We start from the raw sequence: 25518 nt of genomic DNA, 5'->3' as shown, positions 1-25518 counted from the left end.
ACGACTCCATCAACCGCGTTCTTGTAACGCTTCCGCTTAGCGATCTTCAAGGGTACGAAGATGCACTCCCTCTCTCTCGTTGCTAGCATCTCCTAGATTGATCTTGGTGACACGTAGGAAAATTTTGAATTATTGCTACGTTCCCCAACAGTACGTGCGGCGACCGCGGAGGCCGCCGAGGTGCTGCATGGTGGCGCGGCGGCGCAGCACGGCGTGGCGGCATGGAGGCACTGCATGGCGGCATGGAGGCCACGGCGGTGCAGGGCAAAAGCCGCGGCGGCGAGCCGGGCGCAGGCGGTGCGTGTTATGGGTGCACACGGGCTCGTCGGGTGCGACGGATTCGCGCGGGACGTGCGGGACGCACTGGTGCAGTCGGGCTCGTCAGGCGCGTTGGGTATGCGCGGGACGTGCGGGACGCACTGGGGCGGTCGGGCCCGTCGGGTGCACGCGGGACGTGCGGGGCGTCGAGGGACGTCAGGCGTGTGTCGCCGGCGGAGAAAGAGCTCGGCGTGTGTCGCCGGAGTCGTGACGGAGCACGGTGCGACCGGCGTCGGTGTGCCAGGTCGGGTCCACGGGCTGGGTGATGGCCGTGACGACGACAACGACGCGAGCTGCATCAACTCCGGCGATGGCGGACACACGGCACGTCGCTGCGTGCACGGAGGCACTTTGTGGCATCAGGCGGAGATGTCCGTGACGACGACGGGAGCTGCGACAACTCCGGCGATGGCAAGTCAAGATTAGGAGGGAAAATGTTAGTAGTAATCTTGACATTCATAAACTGTTAGCTGCATGCGGGAGCGTGGATCACGGAATTAGTTGGCTTGGTGAGTCCAAGTTTGTTACCTAGTTGGGCTCGGTATTAGAGGATAAGCACTACGATGGAGTAGTGGCCGGGTCGTGCGTCTGTGCATGGTTCGTGGCTGGTGTGGCTGGCCGTTGACTGCGTGTGTGGTGGCCGTGAGTGCCGCAGGAAGCAGTTGCTAGGCTCCGTGGGTATAAAAAGCCATGTAATCACTTCGTCCTATGTGTAGCTCCCAGCCATGATGTAGCCTGTGTGCTGAATATAAAGGAGGCGTTTGGGCGCCGGTGCGTTCGTCGCCGGGAAAAAAAGTGTGCTCCTTCTTCCACCTCCGTCCGGCGTGAGAGAGAGAGCGGCAACAACAAAAATAGCAAGAGAGATAAAAAAGCAACACTCTCTCTCGAAGCCTATGATCTATACATTTTTCTCCCCCTTTGGCAACAAGTTACCAAAAAGTTCAAAAATGCATAGTGCTAAACGACTCTCAGGCTTGATCTTCGAGAGGTGGTGTTGAGAGAACTCCAAGGACGAAGGCTTCAGATGAAGTAGCTGGAGCTGGTGGAGTAGCTGCTGGAGGTGGAACTGGAGCTGTTGCTGCTGGTGCTGATGTTGTAGCTCTAGTGTCTGTCACTGGCACTGCAGCAGATCTCTGTCCTCTGGGCACTCTGTCAAAAGCATCTGTGGTAGAATTGCCCTTCTTCTCCTCAGCTTCCTCCTGAAGTTGCTCAACTGCAGTTTGGATCTCTGTCACCTTGACATCAAGGTCATAGAATTTTGTCTCAATGATCCTCTCCAAACTCTCCTGGTTCTTGGTCAGGGTGGCCAAGCCCTTCTCAATCCTCAAGGTGGATTGGATTAGATATCCAAGCTGGTCTTGCTTGCTCTTCAAGAATACCTGAGATGCCTCCTCTACTGTTAGCATCTTTGCAGCCTTCTCTGCCTTAGCCTTTTCTCTCTTCTCATGTGCTTGAGCTGAAGATGGTTCATTCTCATTCATCACCACTGTGTTATCTTCAAATTCAAGGTAGATGGGCAGGTGCTCCTTATCCAAAATGTATTTGCCTTTGCCCATTTTTGAGTTGATGAGCTCCTGAATTTGTGGGGCATACCCACAGCTTCTCTTCTGGTCAGCAGCAGTTCTCTTGATTGTCTCAACAATCAAACTCATGACCTTGAACTTCTGTGGGACATCAAATATATGCAGCAAGTTTATTGCATGCCCTCTGATCATCTTGTGATCACCTGACTTGGGTAGTAGTGTGTGCCTTAAGATCCAGTTGATAGTTGGCAGACCAGACAACAAGTAGTGAACAGATCCAAACTTATGTGTATCCAAAGCAGCATCTGGGATCTCTTTGTACATGTTGGCCATTGTGTTGTGGTATTTCTTCTTCTCTGCATAGATATCCAAGTCATCCTCATGTTCCTCAGGAGCATTGATAAGCTTGGCCCATTCCTCAACTGTAGACTGGTACCTAGTACCTTCAGACATCCATACTATCCTTCTATTTGGATAGAAGTGGGCAATGGAGTAGAACTGCATGATGAGCTCATCATTCCACTTGGTGAGCTTCTGAGCAACAAAAGTGTCAACTCCACATGCCTTGAAGCTGTCAAGCACACTACGGAAGTGATCCTCATTCTCCTTGATGAACTCCCAGTCAACCCATCTCATGTCACACACAATGGGCTTCTTATCAAGCAGAACTGTCTCATAGAAGTCCTGATGTTCCTTAGTGTGAAACCTATAATCCACAGCAGTCCTTCTCCTGATAGCATATGGATCAGACTGTCTCCATAGTCTCAATCATGCATCCTTCCTGATTTTCATGTTCTCTGCAACTGGGTGTGCATCGGTGTGATCAGGGATCTTGGGTTTCAGCTTCCTCAATACAATAGAGTCATCTTCTTCTTCAGTAGCAGCTTCAGGCACTGGGGCCTTGTTCTTCTCTTCAGCAGGGATGTTCCTAGTGCTTCTCTTGGGTTTAGGCTTTGGAGCTGGAGCAGCAGCCTTGGGAGCAGATTTGGGCTTAGTTGGAGTAGCCCCTGATTTGATTGCATCCCCCATAAGCTTTTGAGCTTTGGGTGCTGGTGCAGTATCCTCTTCCTCTTCTTCTTCAGAGTCTTTCCTCATTGAGGGCTTGCCAAGAACTCTGGCAGTAGTGATTCTGGCCCTCTTCTTCTTCTTATCCTCACCAGCTGCTTCTTCTTCAGATTCAATGGTGAACTTCATAGTTTCACCTGTGGCAACTTTTCTTGGCTTAGACATGGGTTGTCTTCTTGCTGGCATCTTTGTTTTTAGACCAGGCTTTGTTGCAGCAGTTGTGCCATACTCTTTCTTCAGCACCTTTTTCTTTGAAGTGGCTTCATCTTCAACAGCCACATAGTCCTCATCTTCTGAGTTAGAATTCCTCTTCTTCCTTGTCCTGGTAGCAGCCTTTGGCAGGTTGCTTGGTGTGCTCCTGCTCCCCTCATCATAACTGCTAGAGGGATCTGAACCCTCACTCAACTGCACCTGCTGTTCAGACTTGTTCTGGCTGTCACTCTGGTAAGACATCTTGCGGGCAAACAGTTAGCAGACCCTGTGAATGGATTATAGATGAGGTAGAGTGGATGAGCATCACAAAGTACAGGAGTTTTGCAAAAAGGTTGACTTAAAAACTTAGTTTTAGTTCTTCACAGAAAGCATTTCGGATCTACCGATTTGTAAACTCGGTGATACCGAAGCAGCTTTTGGAACCTAAACTAGCGAACTCGGTCAGACCGGGTCACAGTTCGGTGGTACCGAGACTGCTAGGGTTTCACAGAGAATCGATCTCGGTCACACCGATTTGCAATTTTCGGTCAGACCGAAAATGCATGTACTCTGGCCTATGCCAAATCGGTGAGACCGATTTCTACAACTTGGTCGGTCCGAGATGAATTCGGCGGAGACCTAACCCTAAAGTTTCAAATCAAATCTAATCTACGGGATGTTTTCGCTGGACAGGATGATTTCAATCGTGGCAAGAATCATGGCAAAGCAATGTGCTAAGAATCAGAGTTAAGGATTAGCACAAAGTTTAAGTTCGTACCCTAGTTCGGCAGCGAACTTGCTACGGCGGCAACGGCGGGGCAGATTGCCGTTGACGGCGGCAGAGACCAGCGGCAGGAGGTCGCTGGCGACGAGAGGATGATCCGGAGACTCGAAGAGGCAGAGCAGGTTATGCGTGGGCGAGGAGGTTCAGAAAATTTTCCAAAATTTGGCCCGTCGGTATATATAACCTAACACTGTCGGTGTGACCGACTGGAACGACTCGGTGGCATCGAGATGCAAAACTGCAAGCAGTACTGCAACTCGGTGTGACCGAAATGTTCTAATTGGTTGCACCGAGATTGAAAACCCTAGATCAACTTAGTGATCTCGGTGGGACCGAAAAGGATGAATCGGTCAGACCGAGATGCACAAAGAGGTTTTGGAGGTTTAAGTCTATGACGAATCAGGAACTCCGAGTGCTCCTCACACAGAGTGGTTCGAATCTGACTTGATCAAACTTTGTGATGTAGCATGAATAGATTTTGAGACGAGAAACGCATAGATAGCTAGAGGAAGTTCTTAGGCATTCTTGTCCATCCATTTGGCAAAAGAGAAAAAGCCAAACAATCAAAGCAACAAATGGATGTCCTCGAATGAGTAAAATATGCAACCAACATGCTCACACAATAAAATGGCAAATGAAATATGTGACAAAGCATGCACAAACACTCTAGCATCTATCAAGCAATTTGGCGATGACTAGGTCATCTATATATACGAGTATATTGACTTAGGAGTCAAATGAGAACATTTGATCATAGGTCATACTCATCGTTTAAGCACAAGTGGGGTTACCACTTTTACATAAAGCATTGTTGTGTTCACACCATTAGAGTTGCTTTAACTCAATTGATTAGAGTAAAGCTCCCCCTAGATGTGATATCCCCCCTAAGAGGGATGAACTAACCTTGGGTCTTGTCGATGATGACTTCATGTAGGCGTTGAAGATGTAGATGCTCAAAGTTGATGTAGATCATTCGGAGCAATCCTTTGGAGTGAGTTGCACTTTCAATACCTACACGGGTTAGTCCCACAAGGAACAAACAAGGATATCCATAGACATAGAGTGATGCATACACAAGATGATGTCTATGAAAGCATTAGATTACCTTGTCCCTTGTCTTACCAACAAGAGGGTTTGTGACTCCTTGAACTAGTGCAAGATATGGAAGTTGTTTGCAATTGTCCTCGCCAAGATGATAAGAGTGAAGTATGTTGGCGGAGTCACCCTCAAGAACTCTCTAGTTCTTCTTCTGGATCCACACCATCTTGATGGGAATCCTTGGAGTTGTAGTTGTACTTGATGAAGTAAAACTTGATGTAGTCTTGAGAACCCACTTGACCAAGGCCTTAGGTGCTTCTTCAAATGCATCAATTTCCTCTTGAAGCTTGTCCTTGCCTTTTAGCTTGTGGTCTTGTGGTGGAAGATCATCTTGAGCTTGTGTCCCTTTGAAAGAAGTAGGATCATACTTCTCTTGTTGAGGAACAAACTTCGTCTTGGGGTATTGATCTTCTTCCCACTCAACTCCATTGGCATTGAACTTTCGTTCAAAACCAACACCTTGATTCTTCCGGTGTCTTCCTTGCTTGCGTACAATTTCCTCAAATTGCTTACTTCCGGCAAGGCTCTTGTAAACACCTTTCTCTATAATTCCCTTCAATAAGCTATTTTCTTGCTCAAGTGTAACTTGGCTAAGAGAATCATTAGTGGAATCAAGAGAACTACTAGAAGCAACAACATTTAATTTAGCATGATTGTTGTTACTACTAGATGAAGCATCTTTCTTGTTCTTGTTGCTAGATTTAACTTGTGGCATGTAAGTAGACAAGAGTAAACGCTTGGCAATGTAAGAAGAACTTTTCTTGTGAAGATCATCATTGATTGCCTTTAAAAACTCATGCTCTTGCTCAAGGTTGAGCTTTTCAAAGCGTAGCTTATCATGAGTCTTTAAAAGTTCTCGATGATCTTCCAAGATGGTTTCATGAGCTAACTTAAGAGTGTTTAGTTCTTTAGTTAGACGCTCAATCTCCTTCTTATCATCATCATTCGTTTTATCTTGATTAACATGGTTAATTGACGTTTCATCATAGTCTTCATCACTAGAGTTGTCAACAAGTAAATCATCATCACCTAGCAAATCATCTTCATCACTATTGAAATCAACATACTCGGGATGTGTTACCTTTGGACCTTTGGCCATGAAGCATCTTCCAATTCCTTCATTTGGTGAGTCAAATATGTCATAGGAGTTGGTTGACACAAGTGCTAGACCGGCAACACCTTCATCTTGAGTATATTCGGAGTCGGAGTGATAACTTCTTTCGGAGTGGTTGTCGGAGTCGGAGCCGGATACCCATTCACCAACATGAGCTTGATGTCTTCTTTTTGTGTAGCTCCTTGATGACTTTTCCTTCCTTTCCGAGTCCTTGCTTCTCCGAGAGGGTTTTCGTTCATAACGATCATCTCTACTCCTCCTTTCTCTTGGTGGTGATTCTTCTCTTCTACTTCTTCTTTTGGGAGAATCTCCTCTTCTTTTGTAGGGGGCTGTACACTCATTGGAGTAGTGTCCGGGTCTTCCACAATTGTAGCAATTACGCTCACGGCTAGAAGATCTTTTGTCATTGTAGGACCTTGACTTGGAACTTCTTTCTTTGCTTCTACTCTTGTAGAACTTGTTGAAGTTCTTTACCATTAGGCTCAATTCTTCATTGAAGGTTTGCTTCTCACTTGATGATGTGGGAGCATCACACGAGGCTTTGTAAGCACCACTTGACTTGTTGTGAAGCTCTTCCTTATCCTTGAGTGACATCTCATGAGCAACAGTTCTTCCAATGACTTCTGTTGGTTTGAGATCTTTGTAATTGGGCATCATTTGGATCAATGTGCACACGGTATCATATTTTCCATCCAAGGCTCTTAGGATCTTCTTGATGATGAATTTGTCAGTCATCTCTTCACTTCCTAAACCGGCAATCTCATTTGTGATGAGAGCAAGCCTAGAGTACATTTCATCGACACCTTCACCATCCTTCATTTTGAACTTGTCAAGTTGACTTTGAAGCACATCCAATTTGGATTCCTTGACGGAGTCAGTACCTTCATGCATATCAATCAAAGTATCCCAAATTTCCTTTGTATTCTCAAGACGGCTGATTTTGTTGAATTCATCGGGGCACAATCCATTGAAGAGAATATCACAAGCTTGAGCATTGTATTGTAGCATCTTCAACTCTTCCGCGGAGCTTAACGGTTAGGTTCTTTCCCATCGAAGAATTCACCTTGCAAGCCAATACACACAATAGCCCAAACGGCGGGGTTATGTCCAAGAATATGCATTTTCATCTTATGCTTCCAACTAGCAAAATTTGTACCATCAAAGTAAGGACCTCTACGGTGGTAATTTCCCTCGCTAGACGCCATACTCTCCTAGGTTGTGAAACCAAGGCTATGACCACCAAAAGCTATGGGAATCAAAGCAAATGGAGACCAAAGCTCTTATACCACTTGTACGATCGAAAGTATGTCTAGAGGGGGGTGATTAGACTACTTGACCAAATAAAAATCTAGCATTTTCCCAATTTTAGTTCTTGGCAGATTTTAGCAACTTAGCACAAGTCAAGTAATCAACCTACACATGCAATTCTAAGAGTATAGCAGCGGAATGTAAAACAATTGCATATGAAGGTAAAGGGAGGAGTTTGAGGGAGCAAACGCAATGTTGACACGGAGATTTTTTATTCGTGGTTCCGATAGGTGGTGCTATCGTACATCCACGTTGATGGAGACTTCAACCCACGAAGGGTAAGGTTTGCGCGAGTCCACGAAGAAGCAACCTTGTCTATCCCACCATGGCTGTCGCCCACGAAGGACTTGCCTCACTAGGGTAGATCTTCACGAAGTAGGCGATCTCCTTGCCCTTACAAACTCCTTGGTTCAACTCCATAATCTTGACGGAGGCTCCCAAGTGACACCTAGACAATCTAGGAGACACCACTCTCCAAGAAGTAACAAATGGTGTGTTGATGATGAACTCCTTGCTCTTGTGCTTCAAATGATAGTCTCCCCAACACTCAACTCTCTCTCATAGGATTAGATTTGGTGGAAAGAAGATTTGAGTGGAAAGCCACTTGAGGAAGGCTAGAGATCAAGATTTATGTGGTTGGAATGGAATATCTTGACCTCAACAAAAGTGTAGGTGGTTCTCTCTCAGAAAATACGTGTTGGAAGTGTAGGCATGTTCTGATGGCTCTCTCCACGAATGAAGAGTGGGTGGAGGGGTATATATAGCATCCACTCAAAATCTAACAGTTACACACAAATCACCAAACTCGGTGGGACCGATTCAAAGAACTCGGTCAGACCGATTTGGTTCATAATGTGACCGTTAGGCATTTCGGTGGGACCGACATGTCAACTCGGTGGGACCGATATCATTAGGGTTAGGGCATAACGTAATCTCGGTGAGACCGATTACACAAACTCGGTGGGACCGATTTTGGTAATAGACTAACAGAGAGTTGGTCGGGCAAACTCGGTGGGACTGATTCGCTCATCTCGGTGGGACCGAAACGTTATGAAAAGGAAACAGAGTGTTTGCATTGCAATCTCGGTGGGACCGATCGCTCATCTCGGTTTGACCGAAACGTTACGAAGGGAAACAGAGAGTTTGCAATCCCATCTCGGTGAGACCGAGATCCCTATCGGTGAGACCGAAAAGACTAGGGTTTCTGGCAGTGGCTATGTCAACTGAACTCGGTGGCTCCGGATAGAAAGAATCAGTGGGGCCGAGTTGGACTTTTGGTTTGGGACATATGTGGATGTGAGAAAGTAGTGGAGGGTTTTGGAGCATATCACTAAGCATTTTGAGCAAGAACCTCATTAAGCAACACCTCATCCCTTCTTAATAGTATTGGCTTTTCCTATAGACCCAATGTGATCTTGGATCACTAAAATAGAAAATGTAGAGTCTTGTGCTTTGAGCTTGAGCCAATCTTTTGTCCTTAGCATTTTGAAGGGTCCACTTTCTAATCCATGCCATGCCAACCATTGAGCTTTCCTGAAATATTCATCTTGGAATAGCATTAGCTCAATGAGCTATATGTTGTTAGGAATTACCAAAACCACCCAGGCATAGTTGCACTTTCACACCGGATGACTCCTGTCTCGCTAGACTCGGTCCTCATGATACACCTCTCCGTGTTCACACAGTGGATGGCACCTCGCTTCAAATTGTTGGGCGCGGCACTCTTTCTACGTCGTCTTTTAGTGTTCCCACTGTGTCTCATGTTCCTAAACCGACTATGCAGCTTATGTCAGCGAGTCAAATTGTTGATCATGGTTGTCGTATTATTCTTGAACCTGACTCTTCTTGTGCTCAAGACTAATGCATAGGGCCTCTGGTGGGGACTGGTCCTAGGCGCCGCGACTCCCGGGGCCTATGGAACTTGATTGGTTGCGCCTTTCTTCAACTTGCTCGGGCAACCACTCGACCAGCTCCGCCGCCACTGCTCCAGTCATTGCCTCCGCCACCTCTTTTGTTTAGTGCCATCGTCGGTTAGGCCATCTCTTGGGTTCTAGGCTATCTAGTCTTGTAGGAGGTTGTGTCTTAGGTTCTGTTTCTGGAGACACTGCTCTACATTGTACGGGTTGCAAGCTTGGCAAACAGCTGCAACTCCCCTATCCATCTAGTGATTCTAGGTCACAACGTCCTTTTGATCTTGTTCACTCTGATGTATGGGGGCGACCTCCCCTCGTTTCGAAAGGGGGTCATTCCTACTATGTGATATTTATTGATGATTACTCGAGATTTACATGGATTTATCTTATGTCTTCTCGCAGTCAATTTCTCTCCATTTATCAGCAGTTTGCTACTATGGCCTGCACTCAATATGACTCTTCGATTCGTGTTTTTTGTGTTGACTCTGCTGGTGAGTACATTTCGACTTCACATCGTCGTTTTCTAGCTGAGTAGGGTACTCTTCCTCAATTCTCTTGTCCCGGTGCCCATGCTCAAAATGGTGTTGCTGAGCGCAAGCATCGCCATGTGCTTGAGACAGCTCGAGCTCTTATGATTTCATCTCACCTTCCGCCTCATTTTTGGGCTGAGGCTGTCTCATGGCCCTTTTTCTCATTAATCGACAACCCTCTTATGTCCTTCAAATTTGTAACCCTTTTGAGCATCTCTTTGACACACCTCCTAGTTACAGTCATCTCTTGAGTTTTGGTTGTGTCTGTTATGTCCTTCTTCCATCACGAGAGCGCACTAAGTTGACTGCGCAGTCAACTGAGTGTGTCTTTCTTGGGTACAACACCGAGCATAAGGGTTATCGCTGCTATGACCATGTTGCTCGTCGGATGAGAATCGCTCGGGATGTCATGTTTGGTGAGTCTCGCCCTTACTACCCTCGCTCCACCACCCACAATGCATGGTTCATCCACTCATGAGTCGATCTCTTTTATGACATTTCCTGAGCTTTCTTCCATCACTCCTTCATCGTACCCACCGTCTTCGTCTCCTCCGGTTTCTTCCTCAAAGGCTCCCATTCTTCCTTCACCACCGCCCCAGTCACCTACGGCTCGTTCATCGAGGGATCCACTTAGCTCTTTTGAGATTCCATTGTTTCCGTTGCATTATACTCGTCGTCCCCGTGACGATGCTCCCAGTGTGCCACCACCACAGCCACCTTCGACTCCTTCACTGGGGGATCCAGTCTTGTTCCAGTTTCTCCTCCTCGGTACGCCCTTCTTGATCAGCATGTTATGCAGCCGATTGAATAGGATGGCTTTGCGTTTGCCGCTCTTCTAGAGCCCGTGACCTACCGAGAGGCAGCCATCCATCAGGAGTGGCAACACACTATGGCAGAGGAGCTTCTTCCCTAGAGCGCATTGAGACTTGATCTTGTACCTTCACCGCGTGGTGTCACTCCTATCACCTGCAAGTGGGTTTACAAGGTTAAGACTCACTCTGACGGTTCCCTTGAGTGCTACAGGCCTCGGCTTGTTGCCTGTGGTTTTCAGCAGGAGCACGGTCGTGACTATGATGAGACCTTTGCTCCGGTTGCTCACATGACCATGGTTCGGACCTTACTGGCAGTTGCCTCTGTTCGTCAGTGGTCTATCTCTCAGCTGGATGTGCAGAATGCCTTTCTCAATGGCCAAATGCGTGAAGAGATCTACATAGCCACATCCTGGATACTCTGTTCCTTCTAGCATGGTATGCCATCTGCAACATTCTCTTTATGGGCTTAAGCAAGCTCCTCGTGCCTGGTTTGAGCGCTTCTCCTCTGTTGTCAAAAATGTTGGTTTCAAAGCCAGCGATCACGACCTTGCTCTCTTTGTTCACACCTCCCCTCGTGGTCGGATGCTTCTTCTTCTATATGTCGATGACATGATCATCACCGGCGATGACTCTCCGTTCATTGATTTTGTGAAGAAGCGTCTTTGTGACAAGTTGTTGATGTCAGATCTGGGTCCACATCGATATTTCCTTGGTCTTGTGGTGTCTTCTACGCCCGAGGGCACTCTTCTCTCCCAAGAGAGGTATACTCAGGAGCTTCTTGCTCATGCTTGTCTTTCTGATCAGCGCACCGTGGACACTCCCATGGAGTTTGGAGTTCACCTTCAGCCCACTGATGGTGAGCCTCTTATGGACCCCAGCCGATATCGTCACCTTGTCGGGAGCCTTGTCTACCTTGGCATCACACGTCCTTACATCTCTCATGTTGTCCACATTTTGAGCCAGTTTGTTTCTGCTCCTACTCAGCTTCACTACTCCCACCTGCTTCGGGTTCCGCACTATCTTCATGGAACCTCCCCTCGCTGCCTATTCTTTCCTTGTTCGAGTTCCTTGGAGCTTTAGGCGTATTCTGACGCCACGTGGGCTAGTGATCATGATGACCGTTGATCCCTTTCAGCCTACTGTGTTTTTCTTGGTTCCTCTTTGATTGTCTGGAAGACTAAGAAACAGACAGTGGTTTCCCATTCAAGTGTTGAGGCTGAGTTGAGGGCTATGGCAGCACTGACAACTGAAGTCACTTGGTTGTGGTGGCTTCTTGATGATTTGGGGGTCTCTAGCTACTACTGCACCGACTCCTCTTTCTTCGGACAGCACCAGCATGATCAGCATTGCTAGTGATCCTGTGAAGAATGAGCTCACGAAACACATTGGTGCGGATGCTTCTTACACGCGATCGTAGGTGCAAGACCAGATTGTGGCTCTCCAGTTCGTGCCCTCCGAGCTCCAACTTGCAGATTTCTTCACGAAGGCACAAACCCGAGCTCAGCACAACTTTTTTCTTTCCAAACTCAGTGTTGTAGGCCCACCCTGAGTTTGAGGGGGGTGTCAAGTGTTATAGTGTTGTGTAGTTTCTTTGCATATGTACCTTGTACTTATCTGGCCTGTTTGGCCCATAGCAATACAAGGGTTCAGTTCGTAACAGCGCCCATGCGGGTCTCGATCAGAAGTGTCTGATTTGGCCATTCCCTTAGAGCCTGGTTGAGGGTTGTTTTAAGGGCATCGGGTCTGGCCCATCCCTTTCTACATGTACCAAACAACAATTTTGCATCTCGCGGACATGGTTGCGGTGGATGCAGGCAAACAAAACACTCCTAAATTTCTCTTATATTTGGTCTTCTGGATGAGCTCCTCAGTCAAGCCAACACAGAACTTAAACACTCTCAACTAATTACAAACAGAAACAAACTACTCCCGCCAACTTTCCTAAATCAGCGACAATTAATATGTATCGGAGGGAGTAGTAAATATTCCATGATCAGCAGGAGGTAATGTAAAAAAAACTCCCTTTCTTTTAAACAAGGGAAAGGGAGATGCTTCATTTTACCTTAAGTATAAAGTACAACACAAAGTATACAGCCAGCAAAGTTAGCATCTTGATGAGCTCTCGTAATTTGTAAAGGAGCAACGTTCCTCTTGTGATTTGTGAACGAGCTCCCTCTATAAATTACCTTCGTTTCAGAATTTACATCTGGATTTAATGCATAACTAGCAACGATCTATCTTGTTATTACTAAACAAAAAGAATTCAGAAAATCAAAACCCTTTGAGTGGTTTACAATTCAGGATCTTTGTACTAGACTGACGAACAAATGAATCCCATGCACCGTTCGGTTCTCTCCACTCCGCTCAACTCCGCGGAGCTCGGTTTGAGCTGCTCCATAAAGCTGTAGCAGCTTGCTCCACTCCGGGAGCTGAGTCGCGGGAGTGGAGAGAAACCAAACAGGGCCTCAATATCTCATCCCTCAAATGGTGTCTTAATTTCTGCTGTTTGCATATACACTCTTGATAGGTGAAAAGAGATGCGACCCCCTCAAAATGGTAAGAACAAAATGTTGTTGAGTGCTGGATGTCCAGAGATGTGGTGACCTTTAATTAGCACACAGCTACTTGATATAAGACGTTTTTGACACTGTCAGGGACTCTAAAAACGTCTTACAAATAAAATGTTACAAAGGGAGGATGTTATATGCCTTCAGTAGTTGCTCAAGTTTCAGTTGTTCCTGAACTTCAGGGCATTTTGGAATCTAAACATCCACAATTATGCTAGTAACTAGCACTATTCTTTTGAGAAGCAATGAAAGACATCCTCCAATAGTCGATATCAACAAAACAAGCATGCCGCCTTTTGTACATGTCCATCGAAAATTTGGACTATTATTACTACATTGATTCCATACAAAAATTGCCACACGAACATAGCAGGCAGATATATAATATATTGTCTTCGAAATCACTTCCGCAATAAAAGAGGGTTCATGATATTTGCTTAAATAATACAAATAACACCAAACAGTCATATAGTGCCTCCACACAAAAACATGGAATCTTGGGGCCTACTTATGCCGGTTTCGAAACGGCTACAGAGGGTAGAAATTAAGCAACCAGAATTGCGGTTGATAGTAATACACAAGTGGTGCCTACTATTAAAGTTTCATTCATCAGTTGCCTTCCAGAATTCATCATTAGACTGTCATAAAGGAAAATAGTTTTAGCAAAGGTAGAAGGCAACAAAAGTTCAGACAAGTGAATCTGGGTCGGATGATGCACAGCACAGCCTTGTCCAATGGTGCACAGTCAAAAACTTAATGACTTCACTAGCAAATTTATACTGAAAATTTTGGAGACCACTTCATCAATACTCGTCAATCAAACCAATTTTCTCCATAAGGGCATCTGAACACTTACTGGAGTAGTGAACTGACTTGGTAACACCCTGTGCAGCTTGCAGAGAGACCCTACCACAATGCTCAATGACCAAAGACTCTAACTTATGTGCATGTCCCAGTTCAGCCACTCCAACAGCAGTAACTTTATGACACGCCCGAAGTGTGAGATTACTCAAGCATGGGGTGTGCGCAATGAATCGCATCCCAGTATCAGTTACCCAATGACACAATATAAGCTCGAGTGTCTCCAGATGTGGTGAGGATGAGAGGGCCTTCATCCCCTTGTCATCAAAGAAGTTGGCGGTGTTTAGCACGAGAACACAAATTGGGCAGGACTGAATGAGTGCCAGAAAACCCTCCTGTGTGAATCCTATTTCTGATGGCCAGTCACGGGAACATCCTGTAAATCGGAGGTCTACGATCTGAAGCATAGGACAGTTGAGGGCTAGAGCGTAAAGGCTGTTATCAGTAAATGACGTCCTGGTTTCACAATAGCCGTCTTCACTACAGTGGCGCTGCAGGTTGAGCCAAAGTGAAATGCTTTTAAGGTTGCTGCAGCTCCGGGATAATGCAATCATGTCATAGTCATTTAGCGCACGAACATACTCAAGCCAAAGGTTCTCCAATGCTTTACACTTCCCTAGGAGAACACGAAGTCCTATTTCTGGCCAGGTTTTAATATGTGCCAACCTTAAATTCTTCAAACTCTCACAGCAGAAATCATATATATCCATGCTGTGAGCATTGTACGATGGATCAGAGTACTCACAACCTAAAGAAAAATCATATATTACTCTTTTCCTCTCAAACTCAAACTTCTGGAGCTTCATCCATCCTGAACCAAACTTTAGGAAGTCATGATGATTGATTCCTTTGCAGTTCTTCACTACAAGCTCTTCCAACGATCCATGGCTACCAAGGTATTCCAGCCACTCTACACTGTCGATTTTCTCGCAGTCAATAAGGTGGAGAGCAGATAGACTTGTGCAACCAACTGCAACTGAGAAAAGCCCAATCGAAGTTATTTGTGGTGTGGAGTTCAGCCTGGGAGACACCAATTTCTTGCAATGTGCTAAACAACCAAGCCCAGAGTCATCGATGTGTGAGCAGAAACTTAAGGTGAGGTCAATCAGCGAGGAACAGTGAGATGAAAATACAAAAAGGCCTTTGTTGTCCAACTGATTTCCATGTCCAGGTATCCAACCAGAGTAATCGATTTCCAATTTCCGCAAATTTGTGAACCTGGCACACAGTGATGTTAATGCTCTGTAGCAGTGCAAAGACCAGAACCAACGCGGATAGCACCCCCCTTTGACTCCCCTCTATCGTGTAGAGCCCCTTTGACACAAGGGAAATAGAATTCAGATCACTTGTCCTGGTGATCTTCTTGACAATCTCTGTCACCACAGCCTCCGGTAGGTCGTCCATCGAGCAAATTCAGCTGTACCAATCAGGTAATATCAAGGTTCAGAAAACAACCAAAAAGCTGGACTAAAACTTATGGTACATATATCAGAATAAAGCATGTGAAAAGATTGAGATCACACTGGCAGCACTAATTACGAAGAATATACTGACGAACTTTGGGCATTTACTGTACCCATCCAATACTTGTGTGTTCCTTATAAGAATGGAGATTAATTGAAGTATCTACCACCTTATCTATCCCTACATTGCTAGCAAGAAACAGTGAAGCTACGAGCCACATCATTAAACTAAACTACCGCCATAAGTTGCAGAGCCTGAATAACAAACAAACGAAGAGAATACAAAGAACAAACTAGAATTGAGTAATTGACGCAAGCAACTCCTCAAGACAAGACTCATGTGCTCAGTCTGAACCTATTTATTTGGAGACACCTAATAATCAGTTGTGGGGCTAATCAAAGCAATTACCAAAGAGAATGCGACAACAATCTATCACCTATGTCTGTCCTGCCTTCCATTTTCTTTTGCCATGGCCGAGTCAATTACCAAAGAGGCATGCGACAACAAGAAAAGCAGGGGAGATTAATCCATACAGTCTGAACCGGACTATTTCATGTGCAGGGGCAAACTAGCTTGGTTAGCTGTGCGTGGGAGTTAGCTTGAAGCATTCTCTCTGCCACTGGAACTAAAGCAAGTGGGACAGTATAGGCCACGGCGGCGCTAGATGTAGGAGGAGCGGCCGGAGCAGTTGTGGTGGCGCGACTTGCGAGATCCGGGGCTGGACGACACCATGGGCTCGGGCCAGCAGCGCCGCAGCTCGCGATTCGGGGTTCATCGACGGTGGCGCTTTTGCCAGTTTCAGGGCGCCCTATGATTATACTAGATTTACCAGAGAATCGGGGAACCACTACCAGCGAATAAATTAAGAGTAAAATGCACTAGTGGTCATTGAATTTATTGTATACGTTCACTTTGGTCACTGTATTTAAGAATACGGTCAATACGATTATTATATGCGTGTTGAGATGATTATATGGTCACTGCCAGATCGTATAGCTTTGTATTTCATTTATTTGACTGGTCAAACAAGGCCTTGTCATTGCAAAAAGAAAAACAAGGCCTTGTCATTGCAAAAAGAAAAACAAGGCCTTGTCAGTTTTTTTTCTGACTGTGTGGGCCTTACCTGTCAGTGGATGGAAGAAAGGAGTAGGAGGAAATAAAATTATGCGCCTGTGTGGAGTCGAAACCAGGCCCTCGCGCTTATTGCCTGAGCAGGACAACCAGCTCTACCTGTCTCCCGTCCTGTCTAACTTGAGAAAAAGAACCATTTATATTCTACTGGATTCACGTGACAGCCATTGCATTTTTTTTCTTTTGCGTGCGAGCCATTTAGCATTTAAATCATAATCGTTTCGGCTTCAGTGGTCGGGCCTTTTAGGATTTAAAAAGCTGTTTTAGCAGTACTGTGTACTCGTACATATGATTCACGGCCAAAATTGCATTAGCACTTCCCTCGCAAGAAAACGAGATTGGATTAGCACTTCAATTTCTTTTGTTCAATATTTACGCGTGGACGGTGGCTCGACAGTGACGTGGCCGCAGCGGCAGCTCCAGTAGATTTGGTGGGCGTCGTTGCTCTGTTTTTAGCACGAGACGACCAGGGATTTGGCGTGCGGTCATCTTGTACTAGCTAATTATGGCGGAGTGTACTTATCAAAATGGTTAATATATGTCTATATAAAATTTTATTAATAAATGTTTAAATGCATAAAAGTAATATACACGTGTTAAGTACTCCAAATTATGCTTATAAATGCTATCAACAGAAATATATACGTTAGCCAAATTACGATGGTGCAATTTGGTACGCTAAAACTGATATGGAAGAAATCACTATAAATTAGAATGCACTATCATCTAAACCAATAGAATGGTCTTATATGAACATACGCAAAAAAGAAATATCCCAACGCTGTCACGTGAATGACTAGAAGATATAAAAGGGCTTGTCCTCTAATTAGACGCAAGATTGGAACCAAAGCGGCTGGTCAGCCTGCGCGCATATTAGCTCGAGGCATGGGGTTCGAATCCCCACAGTAGCATTTTTATGTTCCCTCTACTTCTTATTTCCACCCACTGACAGGTAGGGCCGCACGCCTTGTGGACCGTTTGACCAGTCAAATGGATGGAATACGGAGTTATATAATTTCACAGTGACCGTATAATCATCTTAGCACGTATATAGTGATCGTATTAACCGTATTCTTAAATACAGTGATTAAAGTGAGCATACACGATAAGTTCAATGACCACTAGTGCATTTTACTCATAAATTAAGGCTGGAGAAGTAAGAAAAGGAGGAACCTTGAGCACGAACGAACGGGGCCGCGATAGAGAAGAGGGGAGCTCCGCCGCCGGACCTTGGAGAAATGAGTCTCCTTTCTGAGAATTCAGGGGAGGGAGACTGCTTTCTTTTTTTTTTTTGAGGGGTTGGGGGGACTGCTAAACCCTAGTCTCTTCTTTTCCAGCGGAGGAAGAAGATGGGTCACCGTAAATGGGTGGGCCGGGCTGGAACATCGTGCTGGCTTCCCATGCATACCCACCTGTTTGGGCCACCACTTCTTTTTTTTCTCAAAAAAATTATATAAATCTTTTAAATATACTCCACTATCTATCTCAAAATTTTGTCTCAAAAAATCTATCTCTAAATTTTATATAACTATTTTTATAATTAATTAAATATTCAGGTGGTGTACAAAAATATGTCATGTGTTTCAAAAAATATTCATATATTTTTAAAATGTTATTGTATTTTTACATGCTATTGTATGCCGGAAAAATGTTCATATGTTGCAAAAGAATTCACAGGTATTAAATTAAATATTTGTGTTTTTATGTGTTTTCTTATTGTCTCGTATGTAAAAAGATGAATGTTCATATGTCGTTAGAAAAAAGTTCACATGTGAAAATAAAAGTTTGTGTGCCTCGATAAAAATTACCGCATATTTAAAAAGTATTCTTATATATATGAAATAAACCTTTGAAGTGCCCCACCACCAGGGTTGGCATTGTGTCGACGACCCTCCTCTGGCTTCGGGCTAGAGGTAATTTCTATGTTTATGTATCTTACAAAGATGTTCATGTTTTGGAAAAGAAATGACGTGTAGCTCATAAAATAGTCATGTACTCCCTCTGTAAAGAAATATAAGAGTGTTTAGATCACTTTACCTAGAAAAATGAAAACTAAAAAGTTAAACCTAAACAAGCAGATTTAGAGAATCATCACATTTAAATCTACAAATTTTCGACAATGTTGACATGGTGTGCTGACCGGACGAGTTGGCCTAGTAAAGATGTGCCGATTGGACTGAAACCGGGGTCAAGGCAAGGCGGAGGGTAATTCGTCTGATTTTGAGAGTTGGAAGGTGCAACTTAGACAGTATCATAGATGAGGAGTGTATATTAGAGCCACACAAGAGTTGAGGGTTTATATATGCACTTCTCTCTTTTCTAGGATAAATCGAACAATATAGAAGCATTACCTCTTCTTTATCCAGCTAAATATCCCACCGTTGAAAGGACATGGATGTAGCCTGGGGGGTGAATAGGCGATTTAATATAATTACGGTAAGGCTTGGATAAACGTAGAATAAAACTAGTGTTTAATTTATAAAGCACAAGACCTAAACAAGCTAGGCTCACCTATGTTACACCAACAACTTATGTTACAAGATAAATAACTATGTGATAGAGAGAGATATAACTTCAAGTTCGATGGATATCACAAAGTAAATGCACAAGTAAAGAGCTCGGTTGTAGAGATAACCTAGGCACATAGAGACGTCAATGTAATTGTCGAAGTTCCTTCCACAATGAAAGCGATTACTAAGTGCTCCCCCGACACAACAAATGCTCACCTTTAGATGTGGTTGCACAATGCACACCAAACACCACAAAAGGCTTCACCTCAAGATGCAGGGACACACCACTCACTGACGTCACAAAAGGCTCTTCCTATTCTCCTTGATCTTCTTCCACAAAGGAAGAACTCAATCCACTAGGAGGTCTTCTTGAAGGCATTGACCAAACCTTTGCAAATTGCCCGGTGCGATCTCCACAATTTAATTGGTGGCTCTTGAAGCTTGCTCGAAGCTTCACACCAAGATAGAGCTCCGCGACAACACCAACTGTCGAGGGCGCCCAAGCATCCAAGAGGAACTTCTAGGGCACCCAAGCACCCAAGAGTAATAAGCTTCTCAAACCGATGGAACTAATGCAATGGAACTGATGGAACTAATGCAATGGCAAGAACACATGAAGTGATCAAGTCCTTCATGTTGGGGAACGTAGTAATAATTCAAAATTTTCCTACGTGTCACCAAGATCAATCTAGGAGATGCTAGCAACGAGAGAGAGGGAGTGCATCTTCATACCCTTGAAGATCGCTAAGCGGAAGCGTTACAAGAACGCGGTTGATGGAGTCGTACTCGCGGCGATTCAAATCGCGAAGGATCCGATCTAGCGCCGAACGGACAGCGCCTCCGTGTTCAACACACGTACAACCCGGGGACGTCTCCTCCTTCTTGATCCAGCAAGGGGAGAGGAGAAGTTGAGGGAGAACTCCAGCAGCACGATGGCGTGGTGGCAATGGAGCTCGTGGTTCTCCGGCAGAGCTTCGCTAAGCACTACGGAGGAGGAGGAGGAGTTGGAGGAGGAGAGGGTTGCGCCAAGGGAAGGGTGTGGCTGCCCTCCCACCCCCTCACTATATATAGGGGGAAGGGGAGAGGGGGCCGGCCCCTCTAGATGGATCTAGAGGAGGAGGAGGCGGCCAGGGGAAACCCTAGATGGGTTTGGGCGCCCCCACCCCCTAGGAAACTTGCCCCCCAATCCGGGAGGGGCGGCTGCCCTAGGGGTGGCGCCACCACCTCTCTTGGTTACGTGAGAGGGGTTGGGAGGGGCGCACAGCCCCTTAGTGGGCTGGTTTGCCCCTTCCCCTTGGCCCATAAGGCCCCCCAACGCTTGTCGGGCCCTCCGAAACCCCTTTCGGACATGCTGGCCATAGCCTGGTACCCCCGGAACAATTCCGGACTCCAATACCCTTCGTCTAATATACCGATCTTAACCTCCGGACCATTCCGGAGCTCCTCGTCATGTCCGGGATCTCATCCGGGACTCCGAACAACCTTCGGTAACCACATACTATTTCCCATAACAACTCTAGCGTCACCGAACCTTAAGTGTGTAGACCCTACGGGTTCAGGAACCATGCAGACATGACCGAGACACCTCTCCGGCCAATAACCAATAGCGGGATCTGGATACCCATATTGGCTCCCACATGTTCCACGATGATCTCATCGGATGAACCATGTCGGGGATTCAATCAATCCCGTATTCAATTCCCTTTGTCCATCGGTATGTTACTTGCTCGAGATTCGATCGTCGGTATCCCCATACCTCGTTCAATCTTGTTACCGGCAAGTCTCTTTACTTGTTCCGTAACGCATGATCCCGTGGCTAACTCATTAGTCACATTGAGCTCATTATGATGATGCATTACCGAGTGGCCCCAGAGATACCTCTCCGTCATACGGAGTGACAAATCCCAGTCTCGATTCGTGCCAACCCAACAGACACTTTCAGAGATACCTGTAGTGCACCTTTATAGCCACCCAGTTACATTGTGACGTTTGGTACACCCAAAGCATTCCTACGGTATCCGGGAGTTGCACAATCTCATGGTCTAAGGAAACGATACTTGACATTAGAAAAGCTCTTAGCAAACGAACTACACGATCTTGTGCTATGCTTAGGATTGGGTCTTGTCCATCACATCATTCTCCTAATGATGTGATCCCGTTATCAATGACATCCAATGTCCATGGTGAGGAAACCATAACCATCTATTGATCAATGAGCTAGTCAACTAGAGGATTACTAGGGACATGTTGTGGTCGATGTATTCACACATGTATTACGGTTTCCAGTTAATACAATTATAGCATGAACAATAGACAATTATCATGAACAAGGAAATACAATAATAACCATTTTATTATTGCCTCTAGGGCATATTTCCAACAGTCTCCCACTTGCACTAGAGTCAATAATCTAGTTCACATCACTATGTGATTGTAATGAATCCAACACCCATGGGGTTTGTTCATATCTCGCTTGTGAGAGAGGTTATTAGTCAACGGGTCTGAACCTTTCAGATCCGTGTGTGCTTTACAAATCTCTATGTCATCTTGTAGATGCAGCTACCACGCGCTACTTGGAGCTATTCCAAATAACTGCTCTACTATACGAATCCGGTTTACTACTCAGAGTCATCCGGATTAGTGTCAAAGTTTGCATCGGCGTAACCCTTTACGACGAACTCTTTTACCACCTCCATAATCGAGAAAATTCCTTAGTCCACTAGTTACTAAGGATAAGTTCGACCGCTGTCATGTGATCCATTCCTGGATCACTATTGTACCCCTTGACTAACTCATGGCAAGGCACACTTCAGGTGCGGTACACAGCATAGCATACTGTAGAGCCTACGTCTAAAGCATAGGGGATGACCTTCGTCCTTTCTCTCTCTTCTGCCGTGGTCAGGTCTTGAGTCTTACTCAATACTCACACCTTGTAACACAGCCAAGAACTCCTTCTTTGCTGGTCTATTTTGAACTCCTTCAAAATCTTGTCACGGTATGTATTCATTTGAAAGTACTATTAAGCGTTTTTGATCTATCCTTATAGATCTTGATGCTCCATGTTCAAGTAGCTTAATCCAGGTTTTCCATTGAAAAACACTTTTCAAATAACCCTGTATGCTTTCCAGAAATTCTACATCATTTCTGATCAGCAATATGTTAACAACATATACTCATCAAAAATTCTATAGTGCTCCCACTCACTTCTTTGGAAATACAAGTTTCTCATAAACTTTGTAAAAACCCAAAATCTTTGATCATCTCATCAAAGCGTACATTCCAACTCCGAGATGCTTACTCCAGTCCTTAGAAGGATTGCTGGAGCTTTGCATACTTGTTAGCATCTTTCAGGATTGACAAAACCTTCTGGTTGTATCACATACAACCTTTCCTCAAGAAAATCGTCGAGGAAACAATGTTTTTGACATCCTATCTGCAAGATTTCATAAATAATGCAGTAACTGCTAATATAATTCCAACAGACTCTTAGCACCGCTACGAGTGAGAAAATCTCATCGTAGTCAACTCCTTGAACTTGTCGGAAAACATCTTAACGACAAGTCGAGCTTTCTTAATGGTGACACTTACCATCATTGTCCATCTTCCTTTTAAAATCCATCTGCACCCAACAGCCTTACGACCATCAAGTAGTTCTTCCAAAGTCTATACTTTGTTTTTATACATGGATCCTCTCTCGGATTTTATGGCCTCGAGCCATTCGTCGAAATCTGGGCCCACCATCGCTTCTCCATAGCTCGTAGGTTCATTGTTGTCTAGCAACATGACTTCCAAGACAGGATTACGTACCACTCTGAAGTAGTACACATCCTTGTCGTCCTATGAGGTTTGGTAGTGACTTGATCCGAAGTTTCATGATCACTATCATAAGCTTCCACTTCAATTGGTGTAGGTGCCACAGGAACAACTTCTTGTGCCCTGCTACACACCAGTTGAAGTGACGGTTCAATAACCTCATCAAGTCTCCACCATCCTCCCACTCAATTCTTTTGAGAGAAACTTTTCGTCGAGAAAGGACCCGTTTCTAGAAACAATCACTTTTGCTTCCAGATCTGAAATAGGAGGTATACCCAACTGTTTTGGGTATTCTATGAAGATGCATTTATCCGCTTTGGGTTCGAGCTTATCAGCCTGAAACTTTTTCACATAAGCGTCGCAGCCCCAAACTTTTAATAAACGACAACTTAGGTTTCTCTAAACCATATTTCATACGGTGTCATCTCAACGGAATTACATGGTGCCCTATTAAAGTGAATGCGGTTGTCTCTAATGCCTAACGATAGTGGTAATTCGATAAGAGACATCATGGTATGCACCATATCCAATAGGGTGCATTTATGATGTTCGAACACACCATCACACTATGGTGTTCCAGGCGGTATTAGTTGTGAAACAATTTCCACAATGTCTTAATTGTGTACCAAACTCGTAACTCAGATATTCATCTCTATGATCATATCATAGACATCTTATCCTCTTGTCACGACGATCTTCTACTTCACTCTGAAATTACTTCAGACTTGTATTTCATCAAGTAAATATACTTAGAATCTACTCACATCATCTGTGAAGTAAGAGCATAATGATATTCACTGCGTGACTCAGCACTCATTGGATTGCACACATCAAATGTATTACTTCCAACAAGTTGCTCTTTTGTTCCATCTCACTGAAAACGAGGCCTTTCAGTCATCTTGCCCATGTGGTATGATTTGCATGTCTCAAGCGATTCAAAATCAAGTGAGTCCAAACGATCCATCTGCATGGAGTTTCTTCATGCATATATACCAATAGACATGGTTCGCATGTCTCAATCTTTTCAAAAACGAGTGAGTCCAAAGATCCATCTACATGGAGCTTCTTCATGCATTTTATACCAATATGACTCAAATGGCAGTGCCACAAGTATGTGGTACTATCATTACTATCTTATATCTTTTGGCATGATCATGTGTATCACTACGATCGAGATTCAATCAACCATTCATTTTAGGTGCAAGACCATTGAAGGTATTATTCAAATAAACAGAGTAACCATTATTCTCCTTAAATAAATAACCATATTGTGATAAACATAATCCAATCATGTCTATGCTCAATGCAAACACCAAATAACAATTATTTAGGTTTAACACCAATCTCGATGGTAGAGGGAGCATGCGATGCTTGATCACATCAACCTTGGAAACACTTCCAACACATATCGTCATCTCACCTTTAGTTAGTCTCCATTTATTCCGTAGCTTTTTATTTCGAGTTACCAAAACTTAGCAACCGAACCGGTATCTAATACCCTGGTGCTACTAGGAGTAAAGTACACATTAATATAATGTATATCCAATATACTTCTGTCGACCTTACCAGCCTTCTCATCTACCAAGTATCTAGGGTAGTTCTGCTTCAGTGACCGTTCCCCTCATTACAGAAGCACTTAGTCTCGGGTTTGGGTTCTACCTTGGGTTTCTTCACTAGAGCAGCAGCTGATTTGCCGTTTCATGAAGTATCCCTTCTTGCCCTTGCCCTTCTTGAAACTAGTGGTTTTACTAACCATCAACAATTGATGCTCCTACTTGATTTCTACTTTCGCGGTGTCAAACATCACGAATAGCTCAAGGATCATCATATCCATCCCTGATATGTTATAGTTCATCACGAAGCTCTAGTAGCTTGGTGGCAGTGACTTTGGAGAACCATCACTATCTCATCTGGAAGACAACTCCCACTCGATTCAAGCGATTGTAGTACTCAGATAATCCGAGCACATGCTCAACGATTGAGCTTTTCTCCCTTAGTTTGCAGGCTTAATAAACTTGTCGGAGGTCTCACACCTCTTGACGTGGGCACGAGCCTAAAATCCCAATTTCAGCTCTTGGAACATCTTATATGTTCCGCGACGTTTCAAAATGTCTTCGGTGCCTCAATTCTAAACCGTTTAACATTACGCACTGAACTATCACGTAGTCATCAAAACGTGTATGTCAGATGTTCGCAACATCCACAAACGACGCTCGAGGTTCAGCACACCGAGCGGTGCATTAAGGACATAAGCCTTCTGTGCAGCAATGAGGACAATCCTTAGTTTACGGACCCAGTCCGCATAATTGCTACTATCAACTTTCAACTAAATTTTCTCTAGGAACATATCTTAGTAGAACTAAAGCGTAAGCTACGACATAATTTGCAAAGACCTTTTGACTATGTTCATGATAATTAAGTTCATCTAATCAAATTATTTAATGAACTCCCACTCAGATAGACATCCCTCTAGTCATCTAAGTGATACATGATCCGAGCGAACTAGGCCGTGTCC

At 44.6% G+C, this 25518-nt stretch overlaps 1 pseudogene; it reads right to left on the bottom strand.

Annotated features, from left to right (window-relative positions):
- Window positions 1-13949: 13949 nt before the first annotated feature.
- Window positions 13950-15606, bottom strand: LOC123141111 (F-box/LRR-repeat protein 14-like; annotated as a pseudogene).
- Window positions 15607-25518: the final 9912 nt, after the last annotated feature.

The sequence above is a fragment of the Triticum aestivum genome, chromosome 6D, assembly GCF_018294505.1.
Source record: "Triticum aestivum cultivar Chinese Spring chromosome 6D, IWGSC CS RefSeq v2.1, whole genome shotgun sequence".
In the NCBI taxonomy this organism is placed as follows: domain Eukaryota; kingdom Viridiplantae; phylum Streptophyta; class Magnoliopsida; order Poales; family Poaceae; genus Triticum; species Triticum aestivum.
The sequence above is the reverse complement of the archived record's forward strand: the minus strand, read 5'-3'. Positions and strand labels throughout refer to the sequence as shown.